The sequence below is a fragment of the Pristis pectinata genome, chromosome 6, assembly GCF_009764475.1.
Source record: "Pristis pectinata isolate sPriPec2 chromosome 6, sPriPec2.1.pri, whole genome shotgun sequence".
In the NCBI taxonomy this organism is placed as follows: domain Eukaryota; kingdom Metazoa; phylum Chordata; class Chondrichthyes; order Rhinopristiformes; family Pristidae; genus Pristis; species Pristis pectinata.
The window spans coordinates 27,360,232-27,387,679 of record NC_067410.1 but is presented as its reverse complement, the minus strand read 5'-3'; the positions used below and the strand labels follow the sequence as shown (position 1 = coordinate 27,387,679).

At 40.3% G+C, this 27,448-nt stretch overlaps 1 protein-coding gene across 3 annotated transcripts in view; it reads left to right on the top strand.

Annotated features, from left to right (window-relative positions):
• The window catches only part of fhit (fragile histidine triad diadenosine triphosphatase), an 801,834-nt gene that overhangs the window by 658,312 nt on the left and 116,074 nt on the right, over positions 1-27,448 (top strand). The window lies entirely within an intron of this gene.

Here is a 27,448-nt window from a genome sequence, read left to right as displayed (position 1 = left end):
CCAGCTCCATTACATATTCCTGACATTGACAGCAGAGGCATTCAAGCAACAATCTGCCACAAACAATGCCATTGAAATGGGTGCAATGGGTCCAGATGTTGATCTTTCAGTGCTTGGCAGCATCATGGCCTCAGCCACCAATACAAAATTTAAATCTCTAAAAATCATTGCAAAGAAGACCAGGGATGTGACAATCTCCCTTCCTGTCCCCCCAAGAACTAGCTGATTGCTTGAAGATGGTTCATGCAAGAGCTCCGTTAAACTAAAAGCAAATCCACAAGACAACAAGAAATCTCTGGCGAGCCAGCAAATATCTCCAGGCTATTCTGTGTTTTCAATTGATGTTGATTTTATGAGACAACCATCTTTGTTACAGTTATTTCTGGTTGCACTGTTTTCTTGCACCACCTGTCATTATCCAAATGTCTGCTTTTATTTTAAAAGAGTGATGATGAGCTGATGATATTTTTGAAAATAAATGGCTTGGGTGTGTTTTGATCTTGAAGGAGCTGAACTGACAGCTGTACAGATGAGAGCAAATCCAGCTTGTTTCTGCAGCTCTGACATGTCATGCAATGCTCATTTAACTTCCTCACACTGTTGAAGTTGGTAAACAAAAATTACCAGTTAAGTTTTTAATATTCACATCCCTTTTTTAAAAAAAAATGTGAAATCAGTCAACAGAAGTAAATGTGAAAACATTAAAGCAGTTGATTGGAGAGATAGTACTTTGGATACACACTGTATGCATTTTGAACACTTACTTGGGAACCCTGCAAACGCTATGTTGCATCTCCCCAGGAGCAACAGCAGGTGGGCTCAGCCCATTTTAAGAGCTGGACCTAATTAACATGCTGTTTCCAATTTCTCATCAAAATGCTGTAACTAACTGACAGGCAGTCACTGCAGTGCATGCTGAGATAGAGTCACTGATGTGATGTTCTAGAAAGGCATCCTGGTCAAAGGTCGGAGTGGTAGATGGGACAAGGTAGGTCCAGTGTTGTTTCGTAGTCGAAGGGAAAGCATTCTTGTCCTTTGGGCTACAAGGAAACTAAATGAACGATTTATTTATTCATTATGTTGCACCTGTTCTAACCTATTTTCATTCCTGCCATATCAGAGGAATAGGAAGCATAGCTTCATCAGAGGCTAATTTGCTTATTTAAAGTGGACCTCACATGCTTGGGCTGACATGCCTACCACGTGAAATTATAATTGCACTTGGCTGAATTGGCTCAGGGAAAGAAAAAGCAGCTCCCACTTTATCTTAACTGATCCTCCACTCTCCTCAAGCATGGGTTCCACCAGAATCAGATGCTTAACAGTTAAAACTGAATTCATTGACTTCCCAGCTTATTGGGATCATCCAATTGAATCATCTTTTTAAGCTATCATACCGTTTGCCCATGTGTGGAGAATAGACATCCTGCAGCTGAACTTTGTGCACAACAGTTACAAGTTGCTTTGAACAAACCACTAGCAGGCTGTTCACATTTCCAGAATGATTGATGTAACTTTCAGCTTATTATATAAAAGAAGCATTACCTATCCATGTTGCCAGAAGTACTTTGTAACAGTTATAGAATTGCACATGAAGCAATACCAACTGAGAGAAAAGGCAGTTGTGTAGTGGTTGCCTATCCAGGGTGCAACAAAAAGGAGAAAAGGTTTTGCAGAACAAGTGCAAAGAGTTTAATTAGTTTGTTTTCATTTCATTGCAAAACAAACTCTGTGGGAATAGAAAGAACCAAGTGCCCCAAAATGCTGGAATGAAGGAATTTATGGCTTTTACCTTTCACCATATTAGGTCATGAGATTAATTACACCTTTTGAAGGAATATGGCTCAGGCCTTTCCCTCTCCACCACCAAATGTCCTCCATGGTCAAGGACTCTCCTCATGGCAAAACTTGTCTGAACAGCAAGATTTCTATCACTCTGTGGCAGATCCGTTTTTTGAACATTTATATTTGTAACAGTGAAACTGTGGCTACCTCTTCACCTCGTGACTGTTCACAGTAACCTGTGAGCAGAGGAAAAGTTGAAAAGACCATAAGGTTTCATCACAAGTTTAAAAAGGGATATTTCTACAGCTTTGTTGGATAGGGCATGTGGTTGTCATTTCTCTTCTGAAACGTGATTGCAAGCATAATTAGCTTTTTTTCAAAGATGTAACTCCTAACATTTATGTTCTTTGGGTTTATTGGCAAGGTTTTTAAAGTTGTTCTCTGGTCTTACTGGAAGTTCAACTTCCCTGTCTGGTAAAAGGCTCTACTACTGAACACAGTGCAATCTATTTTGCTTGCTAGTCTGTAGACACAGACCAGCAATCTATTTTGCTTGCTAGTCTGTAGACACAGACCCACTACTCAGGCCTCTTGCAAGCAAATTATATCTGCTGTTGTAGCAACTAAATCCCATTTCGTGCTCTAGTTTTTTTAATAGCTCCAATAATTGTTCTGAAGATCTATTTTCATTTAGTATGGCCACAAAAGGTGCACTTGGAATTTGTAGCGATACTGTCACCTGTTCAGGAACTGCATTGAACAGACATCTGTGTGGTTATGCTCACTGAAGACCTCAAAATAACTACTTCAGAAATTTGAGTAAGTCAAGTTGATGATGCAAGTGGGAAAAGCTGGCCTTCTGTCTGGTGAGTAGTTCTAGTTCTTAGGCAGGTTATTAAATGACATGTCTGTGCCCAAAGTAGAAGATTCACTTTGTCAATCTCCTCCATCCTGCCAGATTTGGATAATGTAAAATTGGAAGTAATCTCACTGCCTGAAAGAAAATTAATGGAATTAAAAGATGCATGGATAATGCCCATCTGTATCATAATGGGATTTAAAGAAAATCAAGGCTCTTTTGAGTAAATTCACTGATCCTTTATTTTCTGTGTGTGTAGGGGGAGCATTGTTTAAAGGTAGAGCTGCAGAAGTTGCCAAACATAGCTTCTTGAGGAGAATGCAGAGCCAATATTAACATGTGTATCTATTGCCTTTGGTATTATAATGTCATGTTTTATTGTGTTTTAATTATCAAATGCCTATTTCATTACAACCATTCAAGAGAAAAGCAATTTCCTATTCACGTCTCTTCATTAGCATACTCTTCCATTTCACTCTCTTTTGAGTCTTTGTTCTTCCTTTTATTCCACCTAGTGATTGTACTCCACACCACAATATTCTTTGCCTTTCATGAGTTGAAGAAGTCTTTCATCTTTTCTTGTTATAATATGGAACAAAGGTAAAAAGTACTTTTCACAAGTTGTTATCAAGTGTTTTCTACCTTAAGGACAGTGTTGTGAAGTAAACTTATCCTTTCTAAGAAAAGTTACAAAGCCTGTTATTTCTCTGATTTATTACATTTATGGCATCAATGTTATTATGGAACAATGAGGAACCAGGTAATATAGTGAATAATATCAATGTATTCTCATATTCTATGCCTTAGTGTCAGTGGGTGATCCATCTCACTGACATTTACCTTGTTAACATTTTGATCAGAAGAAAAAAAAACATAATTTTTCATGGAATCAGATACAGTTTTCACATTTGTTATTGGAGAGATAAGATCTTGAGGGCTAAATTCAATAGCTCAGAAGAAGGGCATATGGATTGCCACACAAGACTGAGCCAAGCCAAACACATGCTACCTGCTCATTTTAAAGACTTAAGTGTCTAATCAACCCTTTGTATTGATTGGCTGGATGAATCATCATAGGGCCTATATCCTGAGAGGGTAGGACCAAATAAAACTAGACTACACCTCCTGAAAGGGGAGGTTTATTGTGGCTGGAGAAACTGTTGACAGGGTTTGAGTAAGTGAGTCTGAATTGGGAAACAGTGAAAAGCAGCAAAACATTGGAAAGAGTTGGCTCAGTTCTTTATGGAAGCTACTTTGGAGGCTTTGTGAAAAGGAGTAGAGTTATCCTGTGTTTGCAGGAGCTGCTCCAGACATACAACAAAAAGCAGTGGGGGCAGATGCTAATGAAGGCCAATTGCAAGATTTTTGCCTGGCGCTCTGGATGGGGCACTGAATTGTTCAATGGTTTCACACAGCTGGTCAGTGAATGCATTTTCATATGGCACGTCCTACTTATGAGAGGCATAGATGAGGTGGATGGTAACAGTATTTTCCCCAGGGTAGGGGAATCCAAACCTAGGGGACATAGGTTCAGGGTGAGAGGGGAAGGATTTAAGAGGGACCTGAGGGGCAACGTTTTCACATCGAGGATGGTGAGTTTATGGAATGAGCTGCCAGAGGAAGTGGTTGAGGCAGGTACAATAGTATAATTTAAGAAGCACTTGAATTGGTACATGAGGGGCAGGGCTTAGAGGGATATAGGCCAAACGCAGGAAATAGGGAGTAGCTGGGTGGGCACTATGGTCAACATGGACTGATTGGGCTGAAGGGCCTGTATCCGTGCTGTATTGCTCTATAACTCTACAAACTGTACTACTAGCACACAGACCCTGCTTAATTCATACTCTTCTATTATTGCCAAAACTTTCCTATCATTCAGGCTTTACACCAAGTATTTGTACGCTATGATATGCCAACATCTATATAGTCTGACTATCACATCTCATTGAATAAAACCCTTTTATCACAGGACATGACATACCACCAAAGGCTAAGTGGAAGGGAACTGCTGCCTAATGGGGAGATGCAGGCCAATTTCATTGCAGCCATTGATGAGGCTTTGGCCAGAAGCAAGGCTAAAATCATGGAAAATGTCCTTGTGCCCATTTGTCCTTCTCATGCTGCTCAACTCACAACCTTTTCTGATTTACAACCTGCAGATGGTGAAGCATTTACCAGTTACTACCCCTTCTCTCCTCTCCCATCCAAATCTTATCCTTGCACCCTTTTCCTTTCACATATGCAAAAAAAAATGCAACCTGCCCAAGTACTGAAAGAAGAAGTAAATCATGGTCAAGAAGACATGCCGTCAATTAATTTCACATTTGCACTCATCAGCTCAAACTTCCCAATAAATAAAATGTCCACTGGCTGTTCAAGAGTGCAGCTGTGCAAAGTTTAGTTTAGAATTAATTTGGAGAAGAAATTAGAAGTGGCATCTATACATCACCAGGCCCAAGGGGCTTGCAACCAGGGCAAGGTCCAGGACTGCAGCTTATGGGAGGATGTGGTTATGCAAAATGCTTGTGCAGAGGATTCAAGTGAACACCTAATTGTGACATAGTTTAGAAGGCGGCTGAAGAATGTGCACAGTGAAATGTTTGGTTTATGGAAAGGCCCGGCAATCAGCCATTGTTCACTGTCCAAGATCATGCAAGAGTTTGACCCTAAATTAGCACCAGCTTTCCACAAAACTAGGTGACCATCCTTTCCACTTGTAAGCCTAATCAGAATGCAGCATCTGATAGCTGAAGATGTGTTCCATTGGATCATGAACAGGAGCCACCCACATCTCAAACACTGCAGCAGAAATTCAGATGGCTGCTATGCAAGCTCCTACTGGGGTCATTATGACTGTAAATTACAGTGTGCCACAGGGAGAAGCTTCCACTCCTCACTGTACTGAGTGCCCACTCTGCTAGCTAATCTTTGTCAAAAGCGAATGAAAGGTAGGGAGATCCTCTAACAACAGTGGACAATAGACTCTGAGGTGTTGGGAATACCAGATTCCCAGTGCTGGAAGGAACCAGATTCCCAAAAGTTCATTTCCACAGTCATCTTGACGTTCACTGGCAGCAGATTCTTCACTTTGCTGTGAGGTTGCAATTGAGGCTCCAACAAGTGGCCAGTTTGTGTGAGTACTTTCTTATTGAAGTGCAGACAATTGTTTCTCAGTGAGGTTCAGTTACTGATGTAGTTAGCAACTAGCTTTTCCAGAATCCTTGCAAGTGAGCAAAAAGTATTCAGCACCCACAACATTGCCTCCTGTAAGTATCTACATTTGGAATAAATTCTTGAAAACAACTTGTATAGGTTTACCTACAGCCAGATGAAATCAACCAAAGATTAACCTGTTAATTCCTTTAAACTGTGCTGGTAGCAACCCTCCCTGCTGCTAAATGCACATTTAGCTGTGCATGGTTAAGAAAGGGTGTAAGCTGGAGTATTGAGCTACAAACTCCTCCACAGATGTTAATGTGCATCTCACTAGATTAACATCTGGCACAATTTGATTCACAACTTCATGAGTGCCGTGGAAACCACTTTGGAGCTCTAAAAGGAGTAAGTGGATGCCATTGGGTCCAGTTTGTCACTGGCTGAATTCACTACGCTAATTTTTTGGACAGGGATGAACAGAAGTGTGCAGTCATTTGGAAAAGTGAAGCACAGCATCTGACAAGGATATCACTATCTGAAGCTGAGGGGCATTCAGGAATTTATATCTCCCATTTTTAAAACTTTTCTTTTTGCTTTTTTGTTAAAAAATTTGTTCCTACTGTATTCACATGCACGTTGAAATATTAGTGTTGTAATGACAAGGACCAAGGAGCATGCCACAACACCAAAAAGACCTGAAATCTTGTATTAGTATTTTCCAAATGTGGATTCAATTGATGTTTTTAACTGATTGGTTGTAAAGCCCTTTAAAGATAGATATTTAGAGTACTGCCAATTATTATCAGCAATTCATTAGTAGATGTCTGTACTTTATCTCAGTGTGAGAGAATGTTGTTACTGCAAGGGAATAGAGCTCACCTCACATCTTGTCACTGAATTTGCAATGTACAGGTCAGCATAAAAATTGTATTCAAGTGCAGAATTGCATCAGAGCAAACCTCCGAGCACTGGGCACCACTTGTCCATGTTAATGAGACATGCTTGTCATAATGCAGGAGGGTTTTACCAGCAAGAGGAAGGAAATACAACAATGGTGCTGCCAAAATTCATAAAAGCTTCCAGAGCACAGTCTACTTCTGACACTGGGAGCTGTTTGGAGAAAGAACAAGAAGTCAAAAGTGTAGAAACTTCAACAGTGTTGTTTCTAACATGGTTCAGGTACAACTTTTCTTCTGTTCCAGCCATCAGCATGAAAAATTTATTCTTTTGTTATCAGAGCCAAAATTCTAGAGAGATTGATGTTAAGCAACATTTCTGCAGCACTTGAAAACAGATCTGAAATTGAATGTGCCACATTGATCTATTCCACTTACCTTAATTGCTGACTGACTTAAGTCTTGCTTATACCAAGTCCAGATGGAAGAGATTGAGTTTCCATGCAAATATTCTGCCAAAAAGCATTATGATGTTCTATTACTGGATGGATGTAGGCTTTGGGTATCATTGGTATTGCCAAATGGGTCAAGGAAGGCCAGGTTTTCAAGTAAATTCACCACCTGTTTTCTTGTTCTTTGCTTCTAACTACTTGGTTCAGGATCTGTGCCTTTAATGCACTTATAATTTAATTGCTAACAATTTGGAGGTGGGAACATGGAATAGGAAATCGTTTTACTAATTGTGATTGAGGTCAGACCTGAAAGGCTGAGCTAAATTAAATCTTCACAAGTTGCAGTCTCAATTTTGTTAATTATATACCTATAGGAAGGATTTCCTGAAGCTTATGAAGTCACATTTTGATGGTTCTAGTATTAAAAATATTTCAACTGCATATTTTGTCCTCAGCTTTTTGTGGTTTTTGTTTCAAGATCTGATATCCTGACTCCAACGTCTCTTAATCTTCTCGAGCAGAATCCTTTCACTTTTAAGTTTCATTGCAACGAAACTCTCTAACAGGAATTCTATGCTATTACTTAATCTAAGAAAATATTGCAGCCATTTACAGTGCTTTCACCTCTCCCCCAGCCAACAAGATCAAAGAAATATCCAACCACCTGCCAGGTTCAGAAGACCTAATCCCAGCCCATCTAGTGCAGTTACCTTCTAACCAAAGGGGTGCTTAAATACATGAACTTTAGAACAAGGGACAAAGGAAAAGGAGAGACTAATTGGGTATAGGAATAGTTAGAAATGAAATGATCCATTGATTGCATGTGTTTGTGCAGAAATGCAACCCCTTCCTACTGCACAGAATTGTGAACTGCTGTTATACAGAAGAGCAGTTAATCTACTTTGGCTAGTGTTGCAAAAGTGCGAGTGACAGCGTCTCGAGACCTCCTGCTCTTTTTCCAGTTGCACTGTAGGTTTGTTAACAACCAAATGAATGGAAACACAGTCTTTGTTTCAATAGGTTTGACAATACAGTACTATTATCTTAGGTTTTGTATGCAAGCTCATATTTAAAATATCAACTCACAAACATCTTATTTAGAGGTGAGTATACTGGTAATTGATATAATCTGACCCAAGCAGGAAAATCAACAAACCTTACATGAGTTCATGGTATGGTAGGAACCAACTTTAAAACATCTTATTTTAATTTTGGATTTGATTGTTTGACTTCAGTGCTACATTATAATTGATCACAGAACCAAACTAAAGAAGTAACAGTGACAAATTAAAAGATGTACATCATTCTTTTGACCACTTGGGTAACCCTCAGAGTTACAGACTGGAACAGCCAAAGTGGTTTCCATAGTGACAGAATCTATGATGTCAGACACACAATTGTCAGGAGCTGAGCTTCCAGCAATATCATCATTGCAATTAAAAAGTTTTCTAAATTGCAATGAGAAATAAAGTTGCCTTTTAAGGGCTTAAGAAGAAAGTATTATGACCAATATAGAATATTATATCAAGTAAGGCATGTCTCAGTGAACAGGATACCAGACATACACCATGAATTGCAAAATGAAGCTTTTATATATTTTTAACCAGTTGCTTCTAAAGATAAGCTTTTATTATTCTTTTTTAAAATAATTATAATATAATTAAACTGTACTGCTAATTTCCTGTGATATAGTTGTAAGGTTGATTATCTGCACCCTCCAAATTGCTTTCTCTCCACATCTTGTTCATCAAAGAAAGGAATTGCAGGGGCCTGCCAAGCATTTCTTTGCTGTTAACATTTTGCTTTATTGCTGAATTGCTGAAACATAAAAAATTCTTTGTCAGAATTACATCAGAAATACATTGTGGTGGCAGTGATGTGTACTTTCTTAATTGATCATTGCTAATAATAAATCAAAGTATTAATCATCATCTCAAAACTGTGTATGATACCAGAGGTAATTAAGATGATTAGTACAGTACAATGTGCACAATTATGGCACAACATTTTCAACTGCTTCATCAATAATCTTCCTGCCATCATACCATCAGAAGTGGGGATGTTTACTAATGATTGCGCTGTTCCACTTGCAGCTCCTCAGACCTTGTTTCTTCCAAATGTTGTTCAACAAGGAGCACTGAGTCATCAGTTGAGAGAAGATGTTAAGTGATAATCAGGAGAAGGTTTCCTAATTGATGTTTTATCGGATGCCATGAGACTTCATTCAGTCTGGAGTCACTGTTAAGAATTTCAAAGGCTAATCCCACTCTGTATAAACTACTATGTCTCCAACTCCCATGGGTCTGTCCCGCCAATAGAACAAGATGTGATAGGGGAGTCTGGCACATTGTCTCCAGGTATGATTCTGTGAGTGCAACTAGATCAGGTTGCTCCTTGACTAGCTCTCCCGATTTGGACACCAGTCTCCAGATGTTTGTGAGGCAGACAGTGCAAAGTTTTCCATGTCCAGCTTTGTTGCCTGGAGTGCTTAGTTTTATTCTTACTCTCTTTAATTGTAGCCATAATAGTATAAATAAGTGTTTGCTAGACTTCATAGACCATTTAAGAGTCAAGCAAGTAGGCTGGGTCTTCAATCAAATGAAGGCCAAACTGGGTAAGGTTTGTAGGTTGCCTTCCCTAAAGGGCATTAGTAAATTAGATGGGTTTTCACAACAATCAAGTATTTTTCATGGTCATCATTATTAGGACTAGTTGTTTTTGTTTTACCTCCAAGCTCCATATTATTTATCTGAATTTAAATTCCACCATTGTCATGGTAGAATTTGAACTCTGGCTTGAGTTGTTAGTCCAAGTCTCTGAATTACCAGTCTGATAATTTAACTGCTGTGCCATGACTCTGATTCTCATCCTTAACATCCGAGAAGTCACCATTGACCAGAAAATCAACTGAACCAACTATATAATTACTGGGCAGATCAGAGGCTAGATATGGCAAATGGCTCACCTCCTGACAACCCAAAGCCTTTCCACCATCTAAAAGGCACAAATCAAGAGTTGGATGCAAGCTCTCCATTTGCTTGGATGAGTGAAGCTGGATGACTTTGAAGAAGCTCGACACCATCATGGACAAAGTAACTGGGTTAGTTAGCACCACTTCATTACCTCCGTGCCATTGCACCTTGGCTGCCAGGTGTGCCATCTGCAAAATGTACTGCACTTCCTTGCCTAGGCCATTTTGACAGCATCTGATGAACTCCAACTGAGGAGGATGAAAGTCACATACAATTCTGACTTGAAAATATATCTGTGTTTCGTCATTTTTGTAGGATCTAAATCCTAGAACCCCCACCCAGCAACATTGTGGGAGTACCTTCACTGGAAGGCCTGCAGTGGTTCAAGAAGGTAGCTCACCATCACTTTCTTAAGGCAATTAATGATGAGCAATGAATGCTAGCTATGTTAGCAACGCCACATCACTGGTCTATTAAAAAATATGAAACTGGGGAAGCTTGGATGTTCCTACACTGCTGAGTAATCACATTTCAATGTCACCATTCACAAAAAAGGGTTTTGTCTCTTATTGTCTTGCAATTTGAAAATTCCAATATTTTTGTTCCATGATCAAATAAATTTCTTAAAAACAATTACAATGAAAAATTGTCCATTGTTAGAAATTTCTCCAATGGACCTAATTGTTCATATTAAATTGCTTTCTATTAATTATTAGAAACTATGCATTGTTGAAAACGCCGGGTGCCCTGGATGGATAGAACTAAAATTATTATACCCAGTACATGTATTATAATAAAACGTGACAATGTCAACTCTAAGCTGCACTGCAGCATATATTGAAGCAATCTATAAAACAAAACCCACAACTCAATACCACAATAGATTTATTTTAGTGTGTTTCATACTGTGGGGTTCTAGTGGATTAAGTTGGTCCTGATTTCCCAATAGTTGGCTGGGTAAAGGAATCAGACTCAGGTCTTTGCTGAGCCGGTGCAAATTCATTCCATGAAGGTAATGATCAATGGAGTGTGCTGATCTCAAATTGATTTACTGAGTAAAATTACCAATGCCTGGATTATGCTGTGTTTAGTGCCAAAATGGTCTGGCATATACATGACTGCCCCATTCCTTTCTTGATTTTAGTTGCAATTTCTTTTTGGTCTTTCACACTTCCAGAATAATCAAACATAAAAATTCACTCTTGTCAATAATTGATCATCCTGTTGCTTGTCTGTTACCTTAATGACACATGGTGCAGCCTCCTGTACATTAGTGAGGCCCGACGCAGATTGGGTGACCACTTAGTTGAGCACCTTTACTCCGTCGACCGCAACAGCCAGGACCCCCCGGTGGCCACCCACTTCAATTTCACATCCCAATCCCATACTGACATGTCTATCCATGGCCTACTCTATTGCCACATTGAGGCCAGACGCAGGTTGGAGGAACAGCACCTCATATTCTGCCTTGGGAGTCTCCAACCTGATGGCCTCAACATAGATTTCTCTAACTTCCAGTAAACCCCACCCTTTCTTTTCCTTCCCCCCCCCCCCCCACTCCTTTGTCTTCTCTTATTCCTGTGGCTCCGTTCCCTTGCCTTGATGACCTCATCTCCCCTCCTCTCCTCCTCTATCCTTTATTCCATGGTCCACTGCCCTCCCCTGTTGTATTTCTTCTTCCTCAGCCCTTTGCCTCTTCAGTAGGGAGTGGATCTCACGGTTCATCCATGGTTTCCTGTTTGGGAACACCTGTATTGTCCTCTTTGGTACACAGTCCTCCACACACTTGCTGATAAAGTCTGTGATGGTGGTGGCATACTCATCAAGGCTAGCAGCTGAGCCTTTGAACATGGACCAGTTCACTGTCTCAAAGCCGTCACGTAGGAGCTCATCTGCTTCCTCAGACCAGCACTGCATGACTCTCCGTACCGGATCCTCCCATTTCAGTTTCTGTTTGTATGCAGGGAGAAGGAGCACAGCCTGGTGGTCTGATTTCCCAAAGTGAGGTTGAGGGGTGGCTCGGAAGGCATCTTTGATGGTTGTATAGCAGTGGTCAAGGGTGTTGGCGCCCCTGGTGGAGCATGAGATGTGCTGATAGTATTTTGGTAACACACTCTTGAGGTTGGCCTGATTGAAGTCCCCTGCAATGATGAAGAGGGCCTCAGGGTATTCTGTCTCAAGGTTGTTAACCACGGAGTATAGCTCATTGAGTGCAGGCTTCATGTCCATCTGTGGTGGGATGTAGACTGGTGATCCTGATCTGTCCAAGAAATCCAGATATGACCTTCGGAAAGCTATCAGGGATGCCAAGAGGCAATACCAACTCAAAATAGAGTCCCTGACCAGCTGCCAGTTATGACAGAGCTTACATTCCATAACAGGCTACAAGACAAAGTCGGGCTGCATAGCTAACAACAGCACATCCCTTCCTGATGAACTTAACGTATTCTATGCGCGTTTTGAACCAAAGGGAAGTGGATTGTCACCATCCACCCTGACAACCACCAACACAGCTGAACCTGTGATCACAGGGGAGGCCGTAAGATCAGTCTTCCGGAGAGTGAACACGAGGAAAGCACCTGGCCCAGATGGTGTCCTGGACCGTGTGCTCAGATCTTGTGCTGATCGGCTGGCAGAAGTATTTGCAGACATATTCAACCTCTCCCTGCTTCAATTTCAGGTTCCCTCCTGTTTTAAGGAGACCACTATCATCCCGGTACCAAAGAAAAGCAAAAACATGCCTCAATGACTACCGACCAGTGGCTCTGACATCCACCGTCATGAAGTGCTTTGAGAGTTTGGTCATGGCACACATCAACTCCAGCCTACCAGACAACCTGGACCCATTACAATTTGCCTATCGGCGAAACAGGTCTACAGCAGATGCCATCTCCCTGGCCCTACACTCAGCTCTGGAGCATCTGGACAGTAAAGACACATACGTTAGACTATTGTTTATTGACTGCAGCTCTGTCTTCAATACAATAATTCCAAGCAAGCTTGTCACCAAACTTCGAGACTTAGGACTCAACACCTTCCTCTGTAACTGGATCCTTGACTTTCTAACCAACAGACCACAATCAGTGAGGATAGGCAGCAATACCTCCGGCATGATTATTCTCAACACTGGTGCCCCACAAGGCTGCATCCTCAGCCCTCTACTCTATTCCCTATACACTCATGACTGTGTGGTCAGATTCTGCTCTAACTCCATCTACAAGTTTGTAGATGATACCACCGTTCTAGGCCGTATCTCAAATAACGATGAGTCGGAGAACAGGAATGAGGTAGAGAGCTTAGTGGAATGGTGTCATGACAACAACTTTTCCCTCAACGTCAACAAAACAAAAGAGCTGATCATTGACTTCAGGAAAGGGGGCGGTGTACATGCACCTGTCTACATCAATGGTGCTGAGGTTGAGAGGGTTGAGAGCTTCAAGTTCCTGGGAGCGAACATCACCAACAGCCTGTCCTGGTCAAATCACGTGGATGCCATGGCCAAGAAAGCTCACCAGCGCCTCTACTTCCTCAGGAGGCTAAAGAAATTTGGTTTGTCCCCTTTGACTCTCACCAGTTTTTACCGATGCACCATAGAAAGCATCCTATTTGGATGTATCACGGCTTGGTACGGCAACTGCTCTGCCCAGGACCACAAGAAGCTGCAGAGAGTTGTGGACACAGCCCACCGCATCATGGACAGCAGCCTCCCCTCCTTGGACTCTCTTTACCTCTTGTTGTCTTGGTGTAGCAGCCAGCATAATCAAAGACCCCACCCACCTGGGACGTTCTCTCTTCTCTCTTCTTCCATCGGGTAGAAGATACAGGACCCTGAGGGCACGTACCACCAGACTTAAGGACAGTTTCTACCCCACTGTGATAAGACTGTTGAACGGTTCCCTTATACAATGAGATGGACTATGACCTCACGATTTATCTTGTTGTGACCTTGTACATTATTGCACTGCACTTTCTCTGTAGCTGTGACACTTTACTTTGTACTGTTATTGTTTTTACCTGTACTACTTCAATGGTCTCTGTACTAACTGAATGTAACTGCACTTTGTAATGAATTGACCTGTATGATCGGTTTGTAAGACAAGCTTTTCACTGGACCTCGGTACAAGTGACAATAATAAACCAATACCAATACCTATCACCTCTCAGTTTATTACACCTTCCCCCCCTCACCTGGACTCGTCTATCACCTGAACTCACCTATCCCCTGCCTGTGTGTACTCCTCCCCCTCCCCCCACCTTCTTATTCTGGCTTCTGCCCTCTTCCAGTCCTGATGAAGAGTCTCAGCCGAAAACATCAACTGTTTGTTTCCCTCCATAGATGCTGCCTGACAATCTGAGTTCCTCCAGAACTTTTTGTGTATTGCTCCAGATTCCAGCATCTGCAGAATTTCTTGTGTCTACATGGTGGTATTGATCTGTTTGTAGGGAGCAGATAAGCAATTAAAAAAAACGAGGAAAAAAGTTTAGTTTTAATCTCTGTAATGGAGCCTGTCATTCTATTATGCTTTTCTCGACCTCTCAGATGACGTGGCAAAGTGGTAGACGGATGCGTTGATTGTAGAATATTCTCATTCATTGTACTTTGGGCTTGCCTGCATGTCATCCTGAAAAGACAGGACCACAGGAAAACCACACTATTGAATACGCCATGTCGCATGCTTAGTCAGTGGAGATCATTTTGCTGGCAGATTGCTCTGCATTGGCTCTCAGGGAGTCTAAGCTGTCAACCTTCATTGGAGTGAATAGAAATGATGAGGAATGCTCTCGGCTCCTGTCCCGAAATTGCATCACTGAAGTGGCTGAGCACCAGAGCTCTGCACTTGTTGAGGCTGCTGTGATCATACTTTCTGAAGAAAATTATTTATCTGTGTCAGGTGTTTACTTAAACTATTCTGTATAAATATTCCCAGAATTATCACACTCATTCATGACTCAGGAACTACTGCCTACACGTGAATCTGAAAGGCAGCATCATCTCTCATTGGTAAGAAGGCACACAAACAATACTTTTTTCTGGCAGTAAAACTGAATATACTGGAAATACTAGGAGGTTACCTCTGTTTCTCTCTTCACAGGTGCTAACTGAACTGCTAAGTACTGTAGCTCCAGAATTTTTGTTTCATTTCAGATTTCCAGCATTAGCAATGCTTTGCTGTTGGATTATTTTCTGGCAGTCTCATTAGCTAATATTAGTTAAGTGAGCATTCCATGTTTCATATCATAGTTGCTTCTTGAACCTTTATAAATCACCTGGCCTCTAGCCTTTCTATTGCTTTTTTTGGCTGATCATAATTCTCATAACCATGTAACTGCTCCAATGATTCCACAAATGACTTTCAAGGCTCTGGACCAAGATCAGTAAAGGCAGGGATTTCTGTTTCCAGTTTTTACAATAATGGTGGCTGGCTCACCTGCAGCTTTAGCTGTGGCCTCAGCTTCAACATGATAGCTTGGATTATGTGATCAGCAGTGAAGGAACACTGCTTATTGTAATTACAACTGTTCATACTTGTTATAGCCTTCTGAACATCAATTTACACCCTCTACCATGAAACTTGGGCTTGTATAAACATTATGACCAATGATATGCACCTTCAACCAATATGACTGAAGAATACATGTTGAATCTAAACCAGAAAGTATAGATTAGAACATTTAATTCAATGTAAAACCATATATTGAGAGCAAAATGAAGAGGGTAAGAATATTGAGAGAAGAAAAAAGGGACAGAAAGAAACAATAATGCAATTATTATTTTTTATATCACTAGCAGTAGCTCAATATGGAAGGAATGATATGCTGTGCATAAAATTAATTTTTCAGTGCCAGAAAGAGAGGTAGTTATGACTTATTTTGTTATTCATACCTGAATGCACCACACTGAACATTCTTTTAGAATGTTCTGCAGGCACCTAATGTGTGCGTACCATAGCTTTGCAACTTTTGAGCAATTTAATGTTGAATCACTTAGCATGGTCCCAATGTGGAGGAGCTTATAGAGAAGCAGAATAAAGCAGAGAACAAGTTCTAACATTCCTGTGTTTAACTGGCCATATCTAGGTGCTAGAATGTGCTGTCAGATTTATTCCATAATAACAGTGAGCTCTGATCACATCACCTCTACCTTTAATGTACCTGTGGTGTTCATCTTGCAGATAATCCCGGTTTCATTTTAATCATGTATCCACTCACTGTCCAATTCTATTCAGCCACACACATATCAGGAAATCTGTGCTCTTTGCCACTTACTTTCTAATTGTAAATCAGGAATTATGCAGATTGCAAGATCTTAAAGGTTGTACTTTCAGATTACAAGATGTCACATGGTGACAAGTTATATTTACACAAGCAAACATAAAGCTTGGTCTGACAAATTCATGTGTCATGAAGAGGAACCTAATAAATGATTTAAATTTTATATGCGGGAGAATAGATAACACATAGGTGCAGAGGACAATTTTTATGTTGCTGACATTTTCTAAAAGCATTGAGTTACAAGATGAATGTGTTATTTTTAAAAAAATGAACTTGCTCTTGCTCCATCTGTATTATGTGGAATTAAATTTTGACTATACTTATAAACAATGTTATAAAGCTCAATTATTGAATGTGTATATAAAATACACACTGAATGATTGAGTTTTGTAATGTTGTTGACAAGGATAGTCAAGTTGTGGAACTTATAATATGGTCTTCCCATTACAGAAGCTGGTAATGTGCAGAAAAATTCAAGAGTGAAACTTGGTCATGATTAGTTGCAGAAAACAGGTAGGATTGAAATGACTGCTCCAAATACTTGGGGCACAATATTCAATTTCATTACCAGCACTGATTCGATACAATTTAGTGGGAATTCTTGAGGTGATATTCTACCCCAAGAGTTTTACTTTGTCATTTGAATTGGAGCTAATGAAGTTTGCAATGTAATGGTGGGCCAGATCATTACTTGATATTATGATTGATTTGGAGACTGGAAGACAGAATTGGATAAAACGGCCTGTCTGATTCATAACCAAACTTTGTATATCTTTTTCCACTTGTTGCCCTGAATCTGCTGGCATGACCATATAGCCTTTGTATGAAACGCAGTCTTTGATCTGTCAGATGATAATCTGATGTGATGGACACCTTAACCCTTTTGGCAGCAGAAAAATGTGAAGGACAAAATAGAACAAAATGATTGGGTGAAAATGCTCAGACTGGCGCTCTAACCTCTCAGTCTTGCATGTGATGGATTTTATTAGCATTGCACTGCTAATTTGCAAGATTAACTTCTGTTTTAAGGGGGATCTGATGGAGCACTGGTACATTTCCTGTCAACCAGCTTCCAACATCAGCAACAATCAGCAACACAACTGCAGTCTAATCTTCTAGCTTTCTAGGAGAGGAATTCATGGCAGCTAATAATGCTTTGGGTTCCATCATCAGCATTTACAGACTAGTTTTTATTCTGTAAATTATCTAACTTCAAAGAATGGCAAGTTTATAGCACCTGGTATCAGACTGGTGATTACATTCCTGTATGGAGGTAATGATGATTTAAATACCAGTAAATTATTGGCTGTATTTTACAAACATCTTGTTGCACATGGCAAGAATAATAATTTTTGATATGTTGGTTTACACTTTATGGTATTTCCATGCTTATTTTTTCGTTCATGTCAAAATCTTAACCATTGCTTAAACTTTATGGGCGGGCATGGTAGTGTAGCGGCTAGCGTAACGCTATTACAGCACCAGTGACCCGTGTTCAATTCTGGCCACTGTCTGTAAGGAGTTTGTACATTCTCCCCGTGTCTGCGTGGGTTTCCTCCAGGTGCTCTGGTTTCATAGAACCATAGAACCATAGAACAATACAGCACAATACAGGCCCTTCGGCCCACCATGTTGCGCCAACCTTCAAACCACTCCGAAGACTTATCTAACCCCTTCCTCCCACATATCCCTCTATCTTAAATTCCTCCATATGCTTATCTAACAATCTCTTGAACTTGACCACCACCCTCCACCACCACCCCAGGCAGCGCATTCCATGCACCAACCACTCTCTGGGTGAAAAACCTCCATCTGACATCTCCCTTGAACTTCCCACCCATTACCTTAAAGCCATGTCCTCTTGTTTTGAGCATTGGTGCCCTGGGAAAGAGGCGCTGGCTGTCAACTATCTATTCCTCTTAATATCTTGTATACCTCTATCATGTCTCCCCTCATCCTCCTTCTCTCCAATGAGAGAAGCCCAAGATCCTTTAGTCTCTCCTCATAATCCATACTCTCTAATCCAGGTAGCATCCCGGTAAACCTCCTCTGCATCCTTTCCAATGCCTCCACATCCTTCCTATAATGAGGCGACCAGAACTGGAGTACCCTAAGTGTGGCCTAACCAGAGTTTTGTAAAGCTGCATCATTACTTCGCTGCTCTTAAACTCGATCCCACGACTTATGAAAGCTAACATCCCATAAACTTTCTTAACTAGCCTATCTACCTTTCACATTCCAAAGACGTACAGGTTAAGAGTTGTGGGCATGCTATGTTGGCGCCGGAAGGGAGGCGACACTTGTGGGCTGCCCCCAGAACACTCTACGCAGAAGATGGATTTCACTGTGTGTTTCGATGTAGGTGTGACTAATAAAGAAATCATCATCATCATCTTAATCCTTACCCTGAAAATGCAGTTAAGGAAACAATGCACATCCATTGCCATTTAAAATGAAATCAGAGAATGCTGGAATACTCAGCAGGTCAGGCAGTATCTATGGGGTGAGAAATAGAATTAATATTTCAAGTCATTGAGCTTATATCGTAATTTATAAAGTTAGAAATAACTGAAATTTTAAATTGCAAGAAGGGGAAAGGGCTAGAAGGAACTAAGGGGATGTCTGTGGAGATCAAGAGAGTCTGTGATGCAAATAGTGCTGCTGCTAGTTAGAGTGGATGGTGAAGCCTTCTCAATTGCTGATGATATGACTGGAGGAGATCTCAACAAAAGGAGATGAATGAAGACAGAGGAGAGAGAAAGAAAAATATCAATCCTAGAATTGTGAATTACAACAAACAGCAGCTGATTAAAATCTGATTTGAAAGAATATGCTGAAAATACCCAGCGGGTCATAGAGTCACACAACTTAGAAGGCAGCACTTCAGTCCACAGTGTCCACGCTGGCCGACAAGTGCCTATCTTGCCAAAAACCTGTTTCCAGCGCCCAGCACGTAGCCTTCTATGCCATGATGTTTCAATGCTCCCACTGCACCTCTCCAGTGTATTTACATCCTTCTATAATATGGCAACCAGAACTGTACACAATACTCCAGCTGTTTTGTATAGTTGCACCATAACCTTCTTGCACTTAGATTCTAAACCCCAGCTAATGAAGGCAAGTATCCCTTATGCTATCCTAACCATCTTATCCACATGTGCTGTTACTTTCGGGAATCTATGAACATGTAGACCAAGGTACCTCTCTTCCTCAGCTCTTTCTAGGGTCTACCATTCATTGTGTAAGCCTTGCCTGATCAACCTTCCCAAAATGCATCACCTCATATTTTTCAGGATAAAATTTGATCTGCTATTCCTCTGGTCATTTTACCAACTTATCAATATCATTTTGTAGCCTACGACCCTACCCTCCTCACTATTAATATAACCAATTTTCATGTCAAATGCAAAGTTGTTAATCATATCTCCACACCCAGGTCATTAATGTGTGCAACAAACAGCAAGGGACCCAGCACCAATCTCTGTGGTACACCACATGTCACAGGAATCCAATGGCAAAGACAACCTTTGACATCACCCTCTGCCTCCTATCACCAAGCCAGTGTTGGATCCAGTTTGCTAAATTGTCCTGGATCTCATGATCTCACACATGGGACCTTGTTAAAGGCAAAAGGTCTTGTGAATGTTCATGGAGACTGCATCAACTGCACCACTCCCCATTTGACACATTTAGTCACTTCCTTGAAAAATTTAATCAAATCAGTCAGACAGACGTCCCCTTTACAAAACCACGCTGCCTGTCCTTGATAAATCACTGTCTCTCAAGTACAGAGTAATCCCATCCCTTAGAATTTCTCTGCCTTGGTCAGCAGCATCTGTGGGGAGAGAAAACCTGGTACTGTTACAAGTCAATTCATTGTGTAAATTTTCAGATTATGCATCCAACAATTGAAAAAAAATTAATGTTACAGCAGAAAATTGATAAAAATCTGCAATGCTGTAATTATTATAATATTAACTCCAAAACATTGACACATAATTTAAATAGTATAAATGTTTTTCCCTTTTTTTACTCTTTAGCATGTTTTTATATAGTTTTCCTTTTGTCAAGTTAATAATTAGCTTCTTTCTAAAACGTATTAAGCTTTCATATTTTAATGCAACACACAAAGCACTGGAGGAACTCAGCAGTTCAGGCAGCATCTATGGAGGGAAATTGACAGTCAACGTTTCGGTCGAGACCCTTCATCAGCACTTTGTGTGTTGCTCCAGATTCCAGCATCTGTAGTCTCTTGTTTTTTCACATTTTAATGTTCTTTTACCTTCACGGTCCTGGGCTCCATATTCGACATTTTTTAACAGGAGAATTTGGATGGTTATTTGAAATAAAGGCTCTGTGTTACTGAGATCCCTACCTTCTTGTCCGCATCCTGATGAGATCAATCATCTCACCACAAACAAAGGATCAAACCTGGAACCTTCCTATTTCTGCAGTTAATTAGGTGGTACATTTACCAGGTCAGATGTTGAGAGGGACTGCCTTATTTTATCTCCAAACAAAAATCTATCATGTGAATTGTATGAGTATAGCATCAGAAGTGGACAATTTTTGAATACCACAATGATCTGTTACAAATTTAACAAAATGCAACATCAAAATTTGCAATTCACTCCAGATATGATAAAGTACTAAAATTGGGAAAAAATGTAGCAAAGAAAAAGCATGAATAACAAATAACAGAAAACAAACCTTTAATTTCATTTTCTGGCCACTTGGTTTCAAACTCTGTAACATTCACTTTTCTCACTGACTGTTTTGTTCTCTTGTGCCTTCCTCTGCGTTTCTTGTTTTGCTTATATTTTATTTCAGTCACTCTTTCTCTTTTCTTCTTTCATTTTCCTGTTTAACTTTTGTTTTTATTTTGCAATTCTATGAAATACCTCTTTAGCTATTGTAATTTGTTTATTTGTTGCTTGGCATTAAGAAAAGCAACAGAAATACAGCGTGTGGTCCTGTTATCACTGCATCTTGTTATTCAATTGTTGCAAACAAACAAACAGCAAAACAAATATTTATGGTGAAGGAAGTAGGTGACTGCTCTCAGTCAAAATCATGGCTTGGATTTGGCTCATATGCTGTATGGTTGCATTACTGGGAGGCAGATTTATTCAGACCACTCTTCTATGTACTATTTAGTACTTTACTAAATCATTTCCTCCATTTCAATTCCCTTTTATGTTACAGTTATACATTCTTATTATCATAAATCATCAATAAGTGTAGTTCAGACAACTGCTGCAATTGGTTTGCCATGATTTAATCAATCATTGAAGAACATTCCCTTGCCTCCTATCCATGCTCACAGTATGGTTTGAAAGATGGTAGGGTTTCATCAAGATGGTAAAAGAAACCTGACAGGACTGTATGCATTTTGCAAATACAAAAGCGCATGCGTTTGAAAGATAATGTAATCTTGTGCATAATCTAACCCTGTGCATAAACTGGCTCAGACTAGATCTCAGCACAGACCCAGAGGATTACATTCAATTTGGGTTATCTGACCTGAGCTGAAAATGATCTCGGTGGGGTTGAATGTATAAATGAGGCATTAGTGCATGTCACTTGGGATAGACAGGCTATATACCCAAATCTGAAGCACTGCCTCAGAGAGCGGTGGGACCAATTTAATTTTTCTGCAACATGCCACAGCTTAGAAAAACAATTCAAAATCAGAATAGTGTTTTGTTAGTCAGAGCCATGTGAAGTTGGTACTTTCATTTCGTATTGATTTAGCCTCACAGCTCCTGGGCTTGGCATTTTCTAACCGTTTCAACATATTCTATTTGTCAAAGCATAACAAATTGCATATTAATTACAAAAGCTAATCAGCAGAATATAGCTACCAAGCTGCATCAGGACCTCAGCTCCAGTACATTAACTTTTACTCCACCAGCTAGAATGCACTGGATTATAAAGAAACTACAGATGTGACTCTCTGAATCACAGGTAATATTGGTGATTCTTAAAATCTGGGATTAATGGCACTGTGAGTAGAAATGCAGTAAACAAATTCCTGCCAATAACTATCAGCTGTGCCTTGGAGGGAGCCCATTTGCCTCAGACTCGAAAGCAAATAGGTTCAAGCTCAGTGCCAAAAACATGAGCACATGATCAACACAGTGCTGAAAGTGTGATCTCCTGTTGAAGATGCCATCTTTTGGGTGAGATGTTAAACTGGGATTTCGTCCACCTTCCCTTGGAAAAGAGATGGGGACGTTTATTCCTCAACTAGTTTCACTAATAACAGATTATTTGCTGACCTATCTCTTTCCCAGTTGTGGGATTTTGAAATGTGCTAAGTGTCCATGATTTGTATTTTTCTATGAAGGACTTGGGAATGCCCTTCACCAATGAAAGGTGCTGAACAAATCCATGTGTGCTCCTTTCAATAAGATTTCTAAATTATGAGTGAACAAGTTAGTCAAAGTGCAAGAATCACATGGTTGACAAAATGGCAGACAGACAGAAGTAATTACTATTTTCAGATATTTTTTGAGGAACATATAAAAATGCTTAACAGAATTGGAACCAAATTTGTCCATATTCTAAATTACTCTTAATCAAAGATGCGTAAATTCATTACATTGCACCAAAATTAAAGAGAAGCCAGGTAACCTGATCCATGAAGGCTCATTCCTGTGACAATCTAATTGGACAATAGGTGTGAGAGTTGTGATATGCCCATTCAACTTCATGAAGGCAGCTCTCCAACTTACTGTTTCCTGCTCATTATAATTACTTCATGCAGCCATTGTTAAGTGTGATGTTTATTGGCTTATCAAATCAACACTGGCGCCAATTTTATAGCCAGTTCTAGTTAAAGCCAGTCTGTGGTGCTAAAGAGGGGATGCATCATGGCTGCAACAGCTGCTAACAGATGTTCTGGAATTGAAACTTGTCAGAGAGACACTGGCAAGAGTGGGTTCTGCGTTTTTCCACTCTTGCACTTGAGGTGAAGGGACAAAGAGACTTTTTGTTTACTGTGGTGAATCAAGAGGTCCTTTAAGGCAATCTGTCAAAATACAGTGGGAGATAACTGTGGAAATTAATGGCATGAGTCAAACTTGAAGAAGCTGGATGCAATGCAACAATAAAATCAATGACCTCACATTGTCATTGTAGAGGTCAATGAATGGACCTTCAAATGTCACATCCCACCTATAGCACCTCAGGCTGATAACACCAACACTTCTCACTCGTTACCAGCAAAGCCCATCAATCAAAACTCATACTTAATACTCATATGTTTCACTGTAATCTCAGCACAGCTGTAAACCTCACTGCCTGATCTCACAGCTTAAACACATTAACCCATGGCAGGCCCATCAACAAACCCTCACCAGCATATTTCCTTTGCTTTTCCAGAAGAAAGTGTGACATAAACGGGAACAGCAGCAGCTGACTGGCAGATGATAGGCTCATAATTTGAGCAGGGTTATTGAGACTGGGTAGCAGAAAGTGGAAACCACAGGAGATGATGGCACCTTCACAACCTCTTCCAATTTACAAGCTATTGATTATAAGTGTACATCCTTCCCTGATCCCTTATCATTTGCTTTTCCCCATTTCTGCATAACCAACAATTGCATTTTGACCAGGCCATGGCAGAAGAGAGTGAAGTTGAAGTCACAATCTTGATCTAGTACATCCAGTGCAGATGGTGAAATTACAGATAATTCAGAGACTAGTTTAAAGCTGGGTACTACACACATTGATTCCATTACCATCAATAACATGTAACTCATGAGCAAGAATGGAAGTTCCCACAGAAGACAGGTGCATGTGAGTTCTGCTGCAGAGGGCAATGATGAGGTCTTCAGTGGGGTTGCCTGGAGAGGAAGCCATGTCAAAGAGCATCGTACTCTGCTCAAAGCTTAGACTCTGATCTTTTCAGCACATCTGTGGGTCCAAGTATCACGCAGCCTCTGATGGCTGATGACTCATTTTCCATTGCAGCACCAGCAGAAACCACCCAATGCTTCAGCAGAAGTTCCAACATGTAACTCAGCTTCTTGCTGTACAAGCTCAGCTGCATTCTGAACCTGGGCCTTTTGGAGAATTGCTCAAGGTCATCCTCCAAGACTATCTACAGCCTTGGCCGCTGTAACTTACCAACTTTCCACCAGCCATGCTGCAGCTATAGGGTTCCCTCTGCAGCAGCACAACTTCAGACGAAGGCACACGGAAAGATAGGCACTAAAGGGTTACAGGGAGAAAGAGATCAGATCCCTTCTTGGAGAACCATAATGTAATGCATATAGTGGGGTGCTGCAAACTGCAAGTTATGTTATTATTCATAGGATCAAACTTTCAGGAGAACAGTGACCTTCACCTCTGTAGGCAGAGCAGTCTGGCTGCGCAGCTAAACCTCTGCCTGCAGAATGTGGCAGATCTCAGACTCTACATTTCTGGCATCCGGATATATTGTTCCCTGAACAGGCTGAGGTAGGAGTCTGGCTCTGAAAGATCTTTAGCGTCAGTCTTCCTGGCCGAAGCCCATCTCCCCTATCTCCTTTGGCCTCCTCAGCGCAGAAGACTGTGAGCTCTCCTGCTTGTGACAGTTCTGGAGGCTGACTACACACTTTTTTGGAACAAAATGGTCCAAAATTACCAGGAGTGGTAGATGGTGGTAAATCATAATGAGCTCTGTTTCAAATGATTCTACTAATAATTGGAAATCCATTTAAATAGAACAGGTGCAGAAATTGTTCTTGGTATTTAGATCTGATTTCCTGTATATAGTAATTGCATATACAGGAATCAATTTCTCAGGGGAGGTACAAACTGTGCATCATGTAATAATTTGAATCACTCTTGTCTGCTTTGTCTTTAAGGTATGTGCAGGTTGAGCACAGGGAATGAGGCAAAAGAATGTTTTATTCTGCACAGCACACACTGTAAGGTGCCGATCATGTTTCATAGTCAACTTTATTCCGCAACTCAATCCTGCTGCAGTTAAAAAACATGTGCAACTTGATTGAATTTCTAGGCAAGAGACACCGATATATGTGGTCAGCCAAGTTCAGAAGCAAAATGATGAAAAGGCTGCAAGAAGGTTGCAATAGAAGAAGGAATAGTGAGAATAATTTTGTTTCAAGTCAAGCCATATAACCTCCTGATATGGGGAAACAATATAAGGCCATTATTTTGAATTACTATCAGCAGATGAAATTGTACAGATCGAGCAAAGTGAAATTGAGCATGAATATTATTGCACAAAATAAAGCAGCTCAAGTAATTCCGATCTTTCATTTCACTCTGTGTTTTGGTCTGCTCTGAGAACTTGGGCTTCAGCAACCTGTCTTGTCTGGATTCATGGTATAGGGGAGTCAGGGTGTGATAGCAATAATACAGGGCATTAGAACTTTTTTTGCTGCCCAGCTCTGTAACCTTGCTAAGGAAATGCAGTGGAATGGCTGGAGCTGACATGGATCATGATGATATTTTTCAGGACAGCAGCGCAGAACCATGGGAATTTACAACACATGAACTAGTCATTTCATACATTGTAACTATGTTCATAAACCGAAGCAATCCAAATGTCATATTTTCTAATAACATTTTTACTCCTTCCATTTATGCTACAGAAACAAACTTATTATATATTAAAGTATCAAAGATATATATGTTGTTTTTAATTTTAAAAAATGCCTGTTTCCCAAACAGAATGACTAAAATTCTATTGTGCCCTGTCCCCTTTATAATCTGTTTCTCAATTCTACCCCACAAGTCTTGCTGCTTAGCTCTGCTCCCTGAGCTCCACACTCATTCTCTCATCCAGCTTGGAATGCTGCCAGAATGCATAAAGATTAGACCTGTGAGCTGTATTACTGATTACCCATCCACGTACCTATGCAATATGCTCAAAGTTTACCACATATTATTTATCTCTGTTACTTCTTTCAGTAACACCTTAAAAATTGGTTCAGTATGAAAAGGGACAAAGTCAAACTCAAGTATGGAGCACCCTAATCAAAATCAAGGAAAACAGCTAAAATAGCTACCACTGAGGCCTTTCATGACTGGCGGCATTGCTGGGGCTACAATACATCCTGGATATTGAGAACTTTTTTTTTCTTTTTAGTTTGTGCAAATATGTTATTTGAGGGGGAAAAACCCACTAAAACACAAAGCAAGCTGCCCCGTCAAATGCTCCCTACATGGTTATAATGTGAAAAAAATCTGAAGCACACCCAAATTCCATCACACATTAAGGAGGAATAAAATGATTGAGGCCATTCAGAGAATGTTCATTAGGTTGATTCTTGGGTGAAGGGATTGTGTTTTGAGCAATAATTGTACAGGTTGTGCCAAAACACATTGGAGTTTAGGAAAATGAGAATTGATCTTACTGAGGGGTCTTGGTGGCTGGAGTGAATGCTTCCTGTGATGAGGGAATTGAAACCAGGGGACATAGGTTCAGAATAAGGGGATGCCTACATAAGTTGGAAATGAGAAGGAATTTCTTTTATTAGCAAGTTCTGAATCTTTAGTAGAGACTGAGTCAGTGGCTGAAATGGACAAATTTTTAGTCAACAGAGAGAAAAGTTAAGGTAGAACAGACAGGAAAATGGAATTAAGTCAAACATCACATTAATCATAATCTTATTGAATCTTTTTTTTGGTAACATAGTAATTTTTATGCCTTGCACTGCACTGCTGCTGCAAAACAACAAATTTCATGACATATGTCAGTGATAATAAACCTAATTCTGATTCTGAGGATCAAGCTCGAGGAGCTGCATGGTTTACCACTGCTCCTATTTTTTGCATCTTTGAGTTCTAACAAAATAACATATCAAATATTTTGCAACCAGTGACATAAAATACGTATTTAGTATCTCAGCCATGCCTTCTACCTCCATGAATTAATTTCCTTTTTGGTTTCTGATTGGCCCACTTCTCCTCTTGCAACCCTTTTCATGTTCACAAGCTGACAGAATGTTCTTGGATTCCCTTTTATGTGTGCTGCTGGACTTTTTCAATCTTGCCTCTTTGCTCTCCTTTTCTCTTTCGTACTTCCTGTTGTCACTG